We start from the raw sequence: 15166 nt of genomic DNA on the forward strand, positions 1-15166 counted from the left end.
ATCCTCGGCCCGGCCCCGCCCCCGCCACATCCCAGCATGCACGCCAGGCCCCGGAAGCGGTCTGGGTGGGTGGGACCGTGCGGGGTTAGCTTCCGGCCCGCTCCCTCGCGCTCCTTCAGGCCTCGCCGGCCCGGCCTCATCCCCGAGCCCAGCCCAGCCCGAGGCCCCGGACACAGCGACAGCCCGGCCCGGCCTCCTGGAGAGGTGAGAAGGGAACGGGGAGATTGGGGATGGGAATGTGGAAGCAGCTCACCCAGCAACGACCCTGCTGCGCTCCCTCAGCACTGACCCTCTGACAGTGCGGCGCTCCCTCAGCACTGACCCTCTGACAGTGCGGCGCTCCCTCAGCACTGACCCTCTGACAGTGCGGCGCTCCCTCAGCACTGACCCTCTGACAGTGCGGCGCTCCCTCAGCACTGACCCTCTGACAGTGCGGCGCTCCCTCAGCACTGACCCTCTGACAGTGCGGCGCTCCCTCAGCACTGACCCTCTGACAGTGCGGCGCTCCCTCAGCACTGACCCTCTGACAGTGCGGCGCTCCCTCAGCACTGACCCTCTGACAGTGCGGCGCTCCCTCAGCACTGACCCTCTGACAGTGCGGCACTCCCTCAGCACTGACCCTCTGACAGTGCGGCACTCCCTCAGCACTGACCCTCTGGCTCTGACAGTGCGGCACTCCCTCAGCACTGACCCTCTGGCTCTGACAGTGCGGCACTCCCTCAGCACTGACCCTCTGACAGTGCGGCACTCCCTCAGCACTGACCCTCTGACAGTGCGGCACTCCCTCAGCACTGACCCTCTGACAGTGCGGCACTCCCTCAGCACTGACCCTCTGACAGTGCGGCACTCCCTCAGCACTGACCCTCTGACAGTGCGGCACTCCCTCAGCACTGACCCTCTGACAGTGCGGCACTCCCTCAGCACTGACCCTCTGACAGTGCGGCACTCCCTCAGCACTGACCCTCTGGCTCTGACAGTGCGGCATTCCCTCAGCACTGACCCTCTGACAGTGCGGCGCTCCCTCAGCACTGACCCTCTGACAGTGCGGCGCTCCCTCAGCACTGACCCTCTGACAGTGCGGCGCTCCCTCAGCACTGACCCTCTGACAGTGCGGCACTCCCTCAGCACTGACCCTCTGGCTCTGACAGTGCGGCACTCCCTCAGCACTGACCCTCTGACAGTGCGGCACTCCCTCAGCACTGACCCTCTGACAGTGCGGCGCTCCCTCAGCACTGACCCTCTGGCTCTGACAGTGCGGCATTCCCTCAGCACTGACCCTCTGACAGTGCGGCGCTCCCTCAGCACTGACCCTCTGACAGTGCGGCGCTCCCTCAGCACTGACCCTCTGACAGTGCGGCGCTCCCTCAGCACTGACCCTCTGACAGTGCGGCGCTCCCTCAGCACTGACCCTCTGACAGTGCGGCACTCCCTCAGCACTGACCCTCTGGCTCTGACAGTGCGGCACTCCCTCAGCACTGACCCTCTGGCTCTGACAGTGCGGCACTCCCTCAGCACTGACCCTCTGACAGTGCGGCACTCCCTCAGCACTGACCCTCTGACAGTGCGGCACTCCCTCAGCACTGACCCTCTGGCGGCGCGGCGCTCTCTCGGCGCCGACCCTCTGGCGGCGCGGCGCTCCCTCAGCGCCGACCCTCTGGCGGCGCGGTGCTCCCTCGATTATAGCCGACCCTCCAATGGTGTGGCATTAGGAGCAGGGATAAGCCATTCAGCCCCTGGAACCTGCTGCCCCATTTACTGCAGACACGGCTGATCTCGTATCGGCTTCAACTCCACTTTCCTGCCAGTACTCCATAACCCTTCAGGTAGAATTTAATACGGAGAAATGTGAACTGTCAAACTTTGGCAGATGTACAGGGAGCAAGGTGTTAGAGGTTACGTACTTTGACCTTTGAAGGCAGTGGGATATGATGAGAGGTTAGCAGAGCATTTGGATTCTTGGCCTTCATAAACATCGAGACATCGAGCTCACGTGCAAGGTTGTGATGTTGTGTCTTTCTAAAGCTCTGATTCAATCCCAATTTGAGTATCGTGGGGGCTGAGAGGTTTGAGAAAGACATACAAGATTATGAGAGGCTTCGATGAGCTAGGCAAAGGAAACCTGTTTCAATCTGCCGATGAGCCCAGGAGAGACAGATTGAAGGTTTTAGGCAAGAAATGCAACGAGAATGTGAGGAAGAGTGTGTTCAGACTGAGTGGTCCTGGAACACTCTGCTGTTAAGAGTGGTGGAAGCAGAAATAATCAATGATTTCTAAAGGACAGACACTTGAAGGAAATAAATATACAGGTCCTCAGGAATTGAATGGGGAAATGGGAGTGACTGGGTAGCTCTGCTGAGACTCAATGTGCTGTATGGCCTCTTTCTGTGCTATGACTTTGCTTCCAGTGTGGGCAGCTCTGTCCAAACTTTGAAAGTCAAATCGTGAGAGCTATAGCAAAATGAAGATACGTTGTCAACGCATAGATATTTAAATGCAGTTACAGAGTCTGTGTATAAAAAAAGGTAACTGATGAATAATGTAGAGCGAGTGAGTCTCCAACATACTGCGTGTGTGTAACATGAGCATCTCCACTGTAGTGATCAGCCTCTTTTATAATACAAGAAAATGTAGTCCTGCTCTACAACTGAACTATACATAGAGAAATATCAACCAAGTAATCCTAGCAAAATAACTGATCTATATCATCCTGGTGTGCCAAGGACGGAGTGGCCCTGGAGGGATGCACAGGGTTACCAGGTAATAAGTGGAGATTGAGTGAGAGTGCAGGTTAATGAATAATTGTCATCAAAATCTCTTAAATTGTCCATATCTAAAAATGTATAGCTATCAGAACCTCGTACAAGCATAAAGGATCAGTTGGAAACTGACACAACTGTGGAGCTTCCAGTTCCAGCTTTATAAATCAATTAGTTCTAATTGGAGTGTAACAGATACAGCAGAGACCTATTTAATATCCCAGTCCATCATTAGAGTTTAAATATTTAAGATAAGTGTGACAAGTTTTTTGTGCTGTTTGAGCAGGTCATAAAGCAGGTTTGTGAGGTATAATTCCATGTTGCTGTGCATTAATGGAAGTAACAGGTCTCACAATGGAATTCAAATCATTATTACTGAGGATGTGATCTAGCATCATGGCAGCACTTCTCAGCAGGATTGTGGGGCAGAGCAACACCGTTCTGCAGCTTTGTAAAGTTACAGATTGTTGGAGCAAAGATTAAGGGACAGCGACCATCAAACAACATGGAGATCTCCAGGGAGAGTACAAGTTAGTTGAACAGAGATAAGAACATAAGAAATAGGAGCAGGAGTAGGCCATCTGGCCCTTCGAGCCTGCCCCGCCATTCAATAAGATCATGGCTGATCTGTCGTGGCTCAGTTCCACTTTCCGGCCCTCTCCCCATAACCCTTAATCCCCTCTCTTATCAAAAACCCATCAACCCGCTTCTTGAAAATATTTAGCGAGGCAGCCTCCACCACTTCAATGGGTAGAGAATTCCAGAGATTCACCACCCTTTGAGTGAAGAAGCTCCTCCTCAACTCCGTTCTAAAACGCCCCCCCTTTATCTTGAGGCTGTGCCCCCTAGTCCTACTGTCTTTTTTGAGCGGGAAGAGTCTCTCCACCTCTATCCTATCCATCCCATTCATCATCTTATACGTCTCAATGAGATCTCCCCTCATTCTTCTAAACTCCAACGAGTACAAGCCTAGTTTATTCAGCCTCTCCTCATAGCTCAACCCCCTCAACTCCGGTATCAGCCTAGTAAACCTCCTCTGCACTCCCTCCAAGGCCAAAATATCTTTGTGAAGGTGCGGCGCCCAAAACTGCACACAGTACTCCAGCTGCGGCCTCACCAATGCCCTATACAGCTGCAGCAAGACCTCCCTACTTTTATATTCAATCCCCTTCGCTATGAAGGCCAGCATCCCATTCGCCTTCCTGACCACCTGCTGCACCTGCAAGCTGGGTTTTTGCGACTCATGCACAAGGACCCCGAGGTCCCTCTGCACCGTCGCCTGCTGCAGTTTTTCGCCCCGTAAGTAATAGTCCTTCCTACCATTCTTCCTACCAAAGTGGACCACCTCACACTTGCCAACATTAAATTCCATTTGCCATTTCCTGGCCCATTCGCCCAGCCTATCTAGATCCTTCTGCAGACTCTCCACACCCTCCGCACAATTTGCCGTTCCCCCAATCTTGGTGTCATCCGCAAATTTCGACACCCTACACTCGGTTCCCTCCTCCAGATCATCTATATAAGATGGAAGGGGGCTAAAGAGTAGATGGAGAGGTAAAAGGGGATTATAGATGGGGTGGAGGATTTAACGAGGGGGATGTGACAGGAAGGGAGAATAACAGATAGGAACGTATGTGGGGTTAGACTGGGACAATAGGGAAGGGGGATTAGAGTTGGAAACAGACAGGGGTTTAAGGAGGGGCTCAACAGAGAAAGGGGAATTACAGATGGGAAAGAACAGGGGAGTTGTTTAATGCTGGCCTTGTCAGTATGAACACAGTTTGCGAGATTTCCATACTAACTTCCACTGTTGTTAGTGAAATGGTAAAATCTTTCTCTGGGTGAAATTTCGTTTCGATTTCTACTGAACTGATTCTTAAGTAAACCTGGTACAGTGGTTAGCCCTGTTGCTTTACAGCACCAGGGACCAGGGTTTGATTCCCAGCTTGGGTCATTGTGCAGAGTCTGCACATTCTCCCCGTGTCTGTGGGTTTCCTCCAGGTGTTCTGGTTTCCACCCGTAGTCCAAAAACGTGCTGGTTAGATGGATTGGCTGTGCTATATTCTCCCTCAGTGTACCCAAACAGGTGCCAGAGTGTGGCGACTAGGGGATTTTCTCCGTAACTTAATTGTAGTGTTAATATAAGCCTACTTGTGACTCTAATAAATAAACTTGACTTTAAATCCCTCTAATTTTGAAGTGCAGTTGCTGATATTCGCTGTTGTTCAGTTCATGTTTCGCTGAAGGAAATTGGAGATGCCCATTGGCTTTCTCATTTAAATTCCTTGATAATGAAGTTGTGTATGGTTGTTAGTTGTGGCTTTAGTTACATTTGTCTTTGGATCTTAGTTGAATATTCTAATACTTTGCACAAAACCTTGGCTGTCCACAATGGTTAGAACACAGAAGCACGTCAGTGTTTGAGCAATTCAGCCAGTGCCAGTGCCTCCCCTTTTCCCCATCGCTGTGAGAATCTTTCCTTTTCATTGGATAATCTTTCCATTGGGCAGTTCTTCAGAATCCAGCATGATTTGCTTCCATGAACTAGCAATGAGTTCATAGGTAATGGTGGAGTTCAATGTGTGACCTACAGTCTCTGTCACAGAGGGGCAGACAGTGGCTAGAGGAGTGGGTGGGTGGCATACCAGGTGGATGGCATGCCCAGTTTGCCATGCGCTCCCTTTGCTCTAGACTTTTGACATCAGCTTGTTCCTGGAGATGAAACTTGAGATGTACAACTCTTTTGTGGACACTTTTTCTCTAGTTCAGGTTGTCTTGGACCAGGGATTCCCAGGTGTCAGTGAGGATGTTGCACATTTTAAGGAGACTTTGAGGGTGTCCTTGAAGCATTTCCTCTGCCCTCCTGGTACTTGGTTGCAGTGTCAAATCTCTGAGTGGAGTGCTTGTTTCAGGAGATTTGTGTTCGGCCAACGCGTGATGTGGCCCGCCCAGCAGAGCTGATTGAGAATGGTTAGTGCTTCTGTTATATTGTCAGTGCGGTTGCAGGTTGCTTTAAGAGCTGATCACATGATTTAATGATGATGTCGTTAGTGTGTTGGCACAGGTTTCATTGAGAACATCAAGAAAAGATCCCAAGTGGAAGACAATCGTGGGTTCTCACACTGTGAATGTTAGAAGGAACAACAGGGTTAAGGATTGAAGAGTCAGAAAGACCAAAATAATCTCTAAAGCCACGGATCATCACAGAACGGCTCCGCTTCCACTCAAGGAATCAAGTGGAAGGCAAAAGCTTAAAAAGGCTGGTACAACATAGTGAGCTTGCTGAGTCATCATAAGACATACTTCGAAATTGCCTAGTTTGTGTTCTCCAAAATGAGGCTATTCATTTAAGATTGTTTAGTGAACAGGCTTTGACTTTAAAGAAACAGTAGAAATTGTGGTGTTGATGGAACTGGCTGTTAGAGACTTCACAATTTGGTGCAGGAATGAAGATCCACAAGTTGGGAACTGCCAGTGAAAAGTCAAAACAGCAAGAAGCATGTCACTGATTTGCTAAAATGGGCCATTCAGTGAGGGGATGCTGGAGCAAGAATTGTGGCAAAATGGGTGACATTGCAAAAGCTTGTTGGGCTAGACCGGCTTTCCCTGAGAAGAATATTCAGAAGGAGAATCTGCTCCTTCAAGAAAAAGAACAAGTCGCATTCTACAAAAAGAATTTACAACATGGTGAAGAAAAGAATTACGACAGTGAAGAGGAGAATGTCCAGGAATATGATGATGAACTCCAACTGAATACCGTATCCATACAATTACATGGATTCAGGGTGATCCTGAAGTCCAGTGGACAGTCTGTTAGGATGGGGGTTGTTACTGGTGCTGCTGTATCTTTAATTCCTGAGACTACACACCAGCAAAAACTGAAGCAGCTTCCTTTAAAACCAGCTGATGGGATTTTAAAGACATACACGGAAAAGATTGGGCCGTTACAAGGTGACATCAATGTAGAGTTGAGTGGACAAACAGTGGGCTTGTGTCTCCATGTGGTCGGTGGTAATTTTCCAGCTCTCTGAGAGATCATGGTTGGAGAGGATAAAGCTTAACTGGAATGCTGTTAACACATTGGTCGATGCCACAATAGACCATGAATAAAAACAAGATTGTATTCGAAGAGACACTTGGGTCAGTGAAAGTTTAAGTGAAACTCAAAGCCTGGTACTCAACCAAAAAGCTTCAAAGCAAGAGCAGTGCCATATGCAAGTCATCCCTAGGTCAAAGAAGAATTAGTATGACTTGCTAACAGGTATGTTAGAGCGAATTACAATGAGTGACTGGGCTACCCCCATCGTACCCGTCCTGAAACCAGATGGTTCAGTTTGTATTTGTGGTGATTTTAAATCAATCCAGTGTTGTGTGCTGATCAATATCCGCTTCCTTTAATTGAAGATTTATTTGCTGGATTATCAGGTGGGCAGAAATTCAGCAAGATTGATCTTTTACAAACGTATTTACAGATGAATGTAGCTGCTGAATCTCAACACTTGCTCACTATTATTACTCATATAGGTCATTTTTGTTATAAAAAAACTGCATTTTGGAATTATGTCCACATCAGCTCTATTCCAAAGATCAATAGATCAGATTTTAAGTGTTCTCTCTGGTGTAAAACGTTATCTGGATATTCCGATCGCAGAGTCCAGTGAGTAATTTAGAAACAACATTGGAAATTCATCAAGCACATGGTTGGCATTATCAAGAAAGAAAAGTGTGACTTTTTCCAGACATTAGTCCAGTCACTAATGGATAGTAAAGGCCGACAAAAAGCACCTAGGAAGATGGACGCTATGTTAGAAGCACCATGTCTGACAAATACGACAGCTTCTCAAGTTCAGAGACATGCTAGAAATGTGATGGGGAAGGAGATGGATATGGTATTGAAAGGGACGATAGCTGGAACGCATCGTCCGCATCCTGATTTGAAACCATATGTGTCAAAAAAGCTTGAATTGACCGTTCAAGGCTGGTGTCTGTTTTGGGGAATTCAAGTGATCATTCCTCCTAGTCTATGTGGAAAAGTTCTTGAACAACAACATGATGGACAGCCTGATATAGTCCAGATGAAGGAATTAGCACATAATTTTTGGTGGCTGGGCCTAGATGCCCAGATTGAAGAGAAGGTGGGACAGTGTCGATCCTGTGTATGAATAAGAAATACACTACCGGTGTCCCCTTTACACCCTTAGGCATGGCCTAAGATGCCACAGACATGATTCCGTGTAGATTTTGTTGGTCCACTTGAGTCAATTGATGCACTCTCAAAATGGCCTGAAATTATCATGAGATCTATTGCAACTGAACAAACTGTTGAAAAATGTACCAAACCTTTTGCAAGATTTAGTAAACCAGAACAAACTGTCAGTTTACTTCACACAAACTGTCAGTTTACAAACAAACTGTCAGTTTACTTCACACAAGTTTGAGGATTATCTCAAACTAAATAGTATTCAGCATAAAAAGTCTGCATCTTATCAACCTTCAACCAACAGGTTAGCAAAAAAATTCATACAATCCTTGAAATTTTAGGCCACATTTGGAGTATTATGTGCAGTTGTAGTCCCCACACTACCGGAAGGGCATGGAAGCTTTGGAGAGAGTGCAAAGAAGGTTCACCAGGATGTTGCCTGGTCTCGAGGGTGTTGACTATGAGGAGAGGTTGTATTGACTGGGATTGTTTTCACTGGCAGGACGGAGGCTGAGGGGACACCCAATAGAGGTCTACAAAATCGAGAGGCAGAGACAGGGTAGATAGTCGGAGCTTTCTTCTTACTGTGGAAGTGTCAGTTACATGGGGCTGAAAGTGAGAGGGGGAAGTTTTTCATGCAGTGGTGGGTGCCTAAGCGCACTGCCACTGGATGTAGTGGGAGCAGGAACATCAACGTTTAAGAGGTCTCTGGAGAGGAAAATGAATAGAGGGATTTGACTGAGTGAGGGCAGTAAGTTTTTTTTTAGTTAGGTCATGATCAGCACAGGCTTGAGCTGAAGGGCGTGTTCCTGTGCTGTACTTTTCTTCTTTAAAAGCTTCAGAAGAGCAAGGTTCGTTATCACATTGTGAATAGCTTTTTGGCATCTCATAGAAACACTTCTCATGCGAATACCCAAAGTTCAGTTGCATTACTTAAAGAGAAAGTTGAGAACTATGTTTGATTTATTGTTGCCTCCAGAAACTTCAGAGATAGTGGAGCAACAACAACGATCTCAAATTGCTGGACGAGCAGTGAAGGTAAAACAATGTCCTCAGAATCATCTCCAGAAAGACCAGCATCTTTAGTCTCTGTTGTTAATATTGGTACAGAAGACTTAGTTGAATCTGAGTTGCCTGATGATTGTGTCTATGCTACTATACATGTAGGAATGATGCAGAATTGTTGCAAGAGAAGAGTGTCTACTAAAGTTCCAAATCATTCTGCTAGGATCAAGGACAGTCAAGTTCCATAACGTATACAACCAAAGAGGAATATACTGTCCTGATCATCTTTCTTATTGACTATGTATTCTTGATTCTATGTATCATATCAATGTCATTTGTTCTCATGACCAGAGAAATAAAGGGGGTGGAGGGATGTTATATATTACAAAGAGTTGCAAGTTTCTCAAAGCTGATCGCATGATTTGATGCTGATGTCATTAGGGTGTTTGCAGAGGCTGTTTTTTTTTGGCTCTGTGTCCCGGCTTCTCTGGTACATGATCTGACTTGTGTATCTTTCCTAATGGAAGATGGTGTAGGTGAATATGTCTGGGGTGCGTGGGGTCCTTGATTATGCTGGCTGCTTTTCCAAGGCATTGGGAAGCATAGACAGTTGATGGATGGGAGGCTGGTTTGAGTGATGGATTGAGCTACGTTCGTTGAACATCAAGGGGCGTAAGTGTTACTTATCATTTGTCAGCCCAAGACTGGATATTGTCCTGGTCTTGCTGCATTTGAACGTGGACTGCTTCAGTATCTGAGGAGTCACGAATGGTGCTGAACATTGTGCAATCATCAGCAAACATCCCCACTTCTGAGCTTATGACAGAGGAAAGGTCATTGATGAAACAGTTCAAGATGGTTGGGCCCAGGACACTCCCCTGAGGGGCTCCTGCAGAGATGTCCTGGAGCTGAGATGACTGACCCTCCACAACACAACCATCTTCCTATGTACTGGGTATGACTCCAACCAGCAGTGTTTTCCCGATTCCCATTGACTCCAGTTTCGCTCGGGCACCTTGATGCCACACTCGGTCAAATGCAGCCTTGATGTTAAGGGCTGTCTCGCCTCACCTCTGGGATTCAGCTTTTTTATCCATGTTTGAACCAAGGCTGTAATGAGGTCAGGAGCTGAGTGACCCTGGTGAAACCCAATCACAGAGTTTCCATGAGTAGGTTATTGCTGAGTAAGTGTCACTTGATAACGCTGTCGGTGACTTATTGCATTGGTGATTGAGAGTAGACTGATGGGGCAATAATTGGCCAGGTTGGATTTGTCCTGCTTTTTGTGTACAGGACATACCTGGGCAATTTTATACTTTGCTGGGTAGGTGCCAGTGTTGGAGCTGTACTGGAGCAGCTTGGCTAGGGGATGTTAAACTGAGCCTTCAATCTGTGTCCCTTTGGGATGCAAAGGATATCATGGAAGACCAGGAACCTTCTCGCATTACAGTGTTGTAATTGGAGTTTATTGGTGAAAAATGACAGCATGCTACTCTGCAGAGGGACCTGGGGGTCCTTGTGCATGAATCGCAAAAACCCAGTCTGCAGGTGCAGCAGGTGATCAAGAAGGCGAATGGAATGTTGGCCTCTATAGCGAGGGGGATAGAATATAAAAGCAGGGAGGTCTTGCTGCAACTGTACAGGGTACTGGTGAAGCTGCAACTGGAGTACTGTGTGCAATTTTGGTATCCTTATTTGCAAAAGGATATATTGGCCTTGGAGGGAGTACAGAGAAGGTTCATCAGGCTGATACCGGAGATGAGGGGGTTAGCTTATGAGGAGAGACTGAGTAGATTGGGCCTGTACTTGTTGGGGTTTAGAAGGCTGAGGAGAGATCTTATAGAGACATATAATGAAGGGGCTAGACAGGGAAGAGGCAGATAGATTGTTTCCAAAGGAAACAAGAACTAGAGGGCAGAGCCTCAATAAGAGGGAGTCAATTTAGAACAGGGTTGAGGAGGAACTTCTTCTCTCAGAGGGGAGTGAATCTTTGTAATTCTCTGCCCATTGAAGCAGTGGAGGCTACCTCGTTAAATATGTTTAAGACACAGGTAGATAGATTTCTGATAGACACGGGAATTAAGGGTTATGGGGAGCAGGCAGGTAAGTGGAACTGAACCACTATCAGACCAGCCATGATCTTATTGAGTGGTGGGACAGGCTTAAAGGGCTAGATGGCCTACTCCTGCTCCTATTTCTTATGTTCTTATATGGACTTCAGCAAGGCATTTGATAAGGTGCTCCATGCAAGGCTTATTGAGAAAGTAAGGGGGCATGGGATCCAAGGGGACATTGCTTTGTGGATCCAGAACTGGCTTGCCCACAGAAGGCAAAGAGTGGTTATAGATGGGTCATATTCTGCATGGAGGTCAGTCACCAGTGGAGTGCCCCAGGGATCTGTTCTGGGACCCTCACTCTTTGTGATTTTTATAAATGACCTGGATGAGGAAGTGGAGGGATGGGTTGGTAAGTTTGCTGATGACACAAAGGTTGGAGGTGTTGTGGATAGTCTGGAGGGATGTCAGAAGTTGCAGCGTGAAATAGATAGGATGCAAGACTGGGCAGAGAAGTGGCAGATGGAGTTCAAGCTAGATAAGTGTGAAGTGGTTCATTTTTGGCAGGTCTAATGGGATGAAGGAATATAATATTAATGGTAGGACTCTTGGCAGTGTGGAAGATCAGAAGGATCTTGGGGTCTGAGTTCATAGGAAGCTCAATGCAGCTGTGCAGGTTGAAGCTGTGGCTAAGAAGGCGTATGGTGTACTGGCCTTCATCAATTGAGGAACTGAGCTCTGGAGTCGGGAGGTAATGCTGCAGCTTTATAGGACCCTGGTCAGACCCCACTTGGAGTACTGTGCTCAGTTCTGGTCACCTCATTACAGGGAGGATATGGGAGCTATTGAAAGGGTACAGAGGAGATTTACAAGGATGTTGCCTGGATTGGGGAGCATTCCTTATGAGGATAGGTTGAGGGAGCTCAGCCTTTTCTCCTCGGAGAGACGAAGGATGAGGGATGACCTGATAGAGGTGTATAAGATGTTGAGAGGTATTGATCAAGTGGATAGTCAAGAGGTTTTTCCCAGGGCTGAAATGTCTGCCACAAGAGGACACAGGTTTAAGGTGCTGGGGAGTAAGTACAGAGGAGATGTCAGGGGTAAGTTTTTCACTCAGAGGGTGGTGGGTGCGTGGAATGGGCTGCCGGCAACGGTGGTGGAGGCGGATTCGATAGGATCTTTTAAGAGACTTTTAGATAAGTATATGGAACTTAGTAAGAGGGAGGAGCAGATCCCTGGGGCACTCCACTGGTGACCGACCTCCATGCAGAATATGACCCATCTATAACCACTCTTTGCCTTCTGTGGGCAAGCCAGTTCTGGATCCACTAAGCAATGTCCCCTTGGATCCCATGCCCCCTCACTTTCTCAATAAGCCTTGCATGGGGCACCTTATCAAATGCCTTGCTGGTCCATATATACTACATCTACTGTTCTTCCTTGATCAACGTGATTAGTGACATCTCCAAAAATTCAGTCAGACTCGTAAGGCATGATCTGCCTTTGACAAAACCAAATATCCCCCCCCAGTCTAAACAAACCCTGTCCCCTCGCTCCCTGCACCCTTTAATATCCCACTGAGTCTAATTCCACTCCCCTCACTCTCTGCGCCCTTTAATATTCTACCCAGTGTCTCCCCATCGCACTTTGCACCCTTTAAATCGCCCCCAGTTGGGCCAAAGTGCCTGTTTCCATGCTGTAAACCTCTATTCTCTATGCGTGTCAACCCTTTGTCTATTTGGTGCTGCACTGGAAGAGAGGTGCTCTGCTGTTCCAGTAATGAGTTGATGTAAATGCAATGGGACTGATCCAGGGCGTTTGGACAAACAAATTGTTAAGCAGTTTAAGGGATTATAAAGCAAGCAAAGTGTTTCACATTCCTGTGATTTTTCTCTTTCTAGAGAAGGAATGCCTGACTTATTTCATTTGAATCAGACAGAGATATTTGTCAGGATTAATCTGTGTGTTAATTTGGAATAATAAAAGCAGTGTTCTAGCATAAGGACGTGTTGCTTCCTCCGATCCTTGACTTGCTGAGGAAGGTGTTTTTGGGAGCTGTTGGGATCTCAGCTTTTCATCAGACTACTCCTGTCATAATCTGTTGTGGATTTACGCAGCTTGTCAGAGCAAGCACACACACATTATTGTTCATCGGAACAAGGGAGCTGTTGAAGATGATGGCGACACAAACTGTCTACCTCCTATTCTCGGCACTTTGCCTCACTCTCCTGTTCTTTGCTCTGGTATACTACACCTACTGGTAAGGGCAGCAGCACAAAGCCTAACGCCAGAGGGAGGGAACCCCACTGTACAACATTCGGGTACAGTACTGGTCGGGACGGGTCTGTCCCTGTATAACACTGGGGTACAGTACTGGTGGGGACGGGTCTGTCGCTGTATAACACTGGGGTACAGTACTGGTGGGGACGGGTCTGTCACTGTATAACACTGGGGTACAGTACTGGTGGGGATGGGTCTGTCCCTGTATAACACTGGGGTACAGTACTGGTGGGTGCGGGTCTGTCCCTGTATAACACTGGGGTACAGTACTGGTGGGGACGGGTCTGTCGCTGAATAACACTGGGGTACAGTACTGGTGGGGACGGGTCTGTCCCTGTATAACACTGGGGTACAGTACTGGTGGGGACGGGTCTGTCGCTGTATAACACTGGGGTACAGTACTAGTGGGGACGGGTCGGTCGCTGTATAACACTGGGGTACAGTACTGGTGGGGATGGGTCTGTCGCTATATAACACTGGGGTACAGTACTAGTGGGGATGGGTCTATCACTGTATAACACTGGGGTACAGTACTGGTGGGGACAGGTCTGTCATGTATAACACTGGGGTACAGTACTGGTGGGTGCGGGTCGGTCACTGTATAACACTGGGGTACAGTACTGGTGGGGACAGGTCTGTCATGTATAACACGGGTACAGTACTGGTGGGGATGGGTCTGTCACTGTATAACACTGGGGTACAGTGCTGGTGGGTGCGGGTCTGTCACTGTATAACACTGGGGTACAGTGCTGGTGAGTGCGGATCTGTCACTGTATAACACTGGGGTACAGTGCTGGTGAGTGCGGATCTGTCACTGTATAACACTGGGGTACAGTACTGGTGGGGATGGGTCTCTCACTGTAAAACACTGGGCTACGGTGCTGGTGGGGATGGGTGTCTCACTGTATAACACTGGGGTACAGTACCAGTGGGGATGGGTCTATCACTATAACACTGGGGTACAGTACTGGTGGGGACTGGTGGGGACAGGTCTATCACTGTATAACACTGGGGTACAGTACTGGTGGGGACGGGTCTGTCTCTGTATAACACTGGGGTACAGTACTGGTGGGGAGGGGTCTGTCCCTGTATAACACTGGGGTACAGTACTGGTGGGTGCGGGTCTGTCACTGTAAAACACTGGGGTACGGTGCTGGTGGGGATGGGTCTCTCACTGTATAACACTGGGGTACGGTGCTGGTGAAGTACCTAGCCATGATTTGTTGTTAATGGTTAGAGTTATGCAGCATGGAAACAGGCCCTTTGGCCCAACTTGTCTGTGCTGCCCTTTTTTGATGACTAAGCTAATACCAGTTGCCCGTGTTTGACCCATGTCCCTGTATACCCATCTTACCCATGGAACTGTCTAAATGCCTTTTAAAAGACAAAATTGTACCCAACTCTACAACTACCTCCGGCAGCTTGTTCCAGACACTCAGCACCCTCTGTTTGGGGGGGGGGGGGGGAAATTGCCCCTCTGGACTGTTTTGTATCTCTCCTCTCTCACCTTAAACCTATGCCCTCTAGTTTTGGACTCCCCTACCTTAGGGAAAAGATATTGACTATCTAGCTGATCTATGCCCCTTGTTATTTTGTAGACCTCTATAAGATCATCCCTAAGTCTCCTCTGCTCCAGAGGAAAAAGTCCCAGTCTATCCAGCCTCTCCTTATAACTCAATCCATCAGGTTCTGGTAGCATCCTAGTAAATCTTTTCTACACTGTCTTTCTAGTTTAATATCCTTTCTTTAATAGGGTGACCAGAACTGCACACAGTATTCCAAGTGTGGTCTTACCAATGTCTTGTACAACATCAAGGTGTCCCAACTCCTGTATTCAGTGTTCTGACCGATGAAACCAAGCATGCCAAATG

At 47.8% G+C, this 15166-nt stretch overlaps 1 protein-coding gene across 2 annotated transcripts in view; it reads left to right on the plus strand.

Moving 5' to 3' along the window:
- The first annotated feature begins 74 nt into the window (after positions 1-74).
- LOC145338777 (1-acyl-sn-glycerol-3-phosphate acyltransferase gamma-like) overlaps positions 75-15166 on the plus strand; it is a 57599-nt gene continuing 42507 nt past the window's right edge. Inside the window, exon 1 of one of the 2 annotated variants that reach the window (XM_080183170.1) lies at positions 75-204. The gene's annotated coding sequence lies outside the window, so the exon portion shown is untranslated. Of the gene's footprint in view, positions 205-13003; positions 13276-15166 lie in introns of those variants that run through there. The other variant, XM_080183169.1, reaches the window with a different exon arrangement.

The sequence above is a fragment of the Carcharhinus amblyrhynchos genome, unplaced genomic scaffold (assembly GCF_965287045.1).
Source record: "Carcharhinus amblyrhynchos unplaced genomic scaffold, sCarAmb.v2.hapA chromosome_169, whole genome shotgun sequence".
NCBI classification, from domain to species: domain Eukaryota; kingdom Metazoa; phylum Chordata; class Chondrichthyes; order Carcharhiniformes; family Carcharhinidae; genus Carcharhinus; species Carcharhinus amblyrhynchos.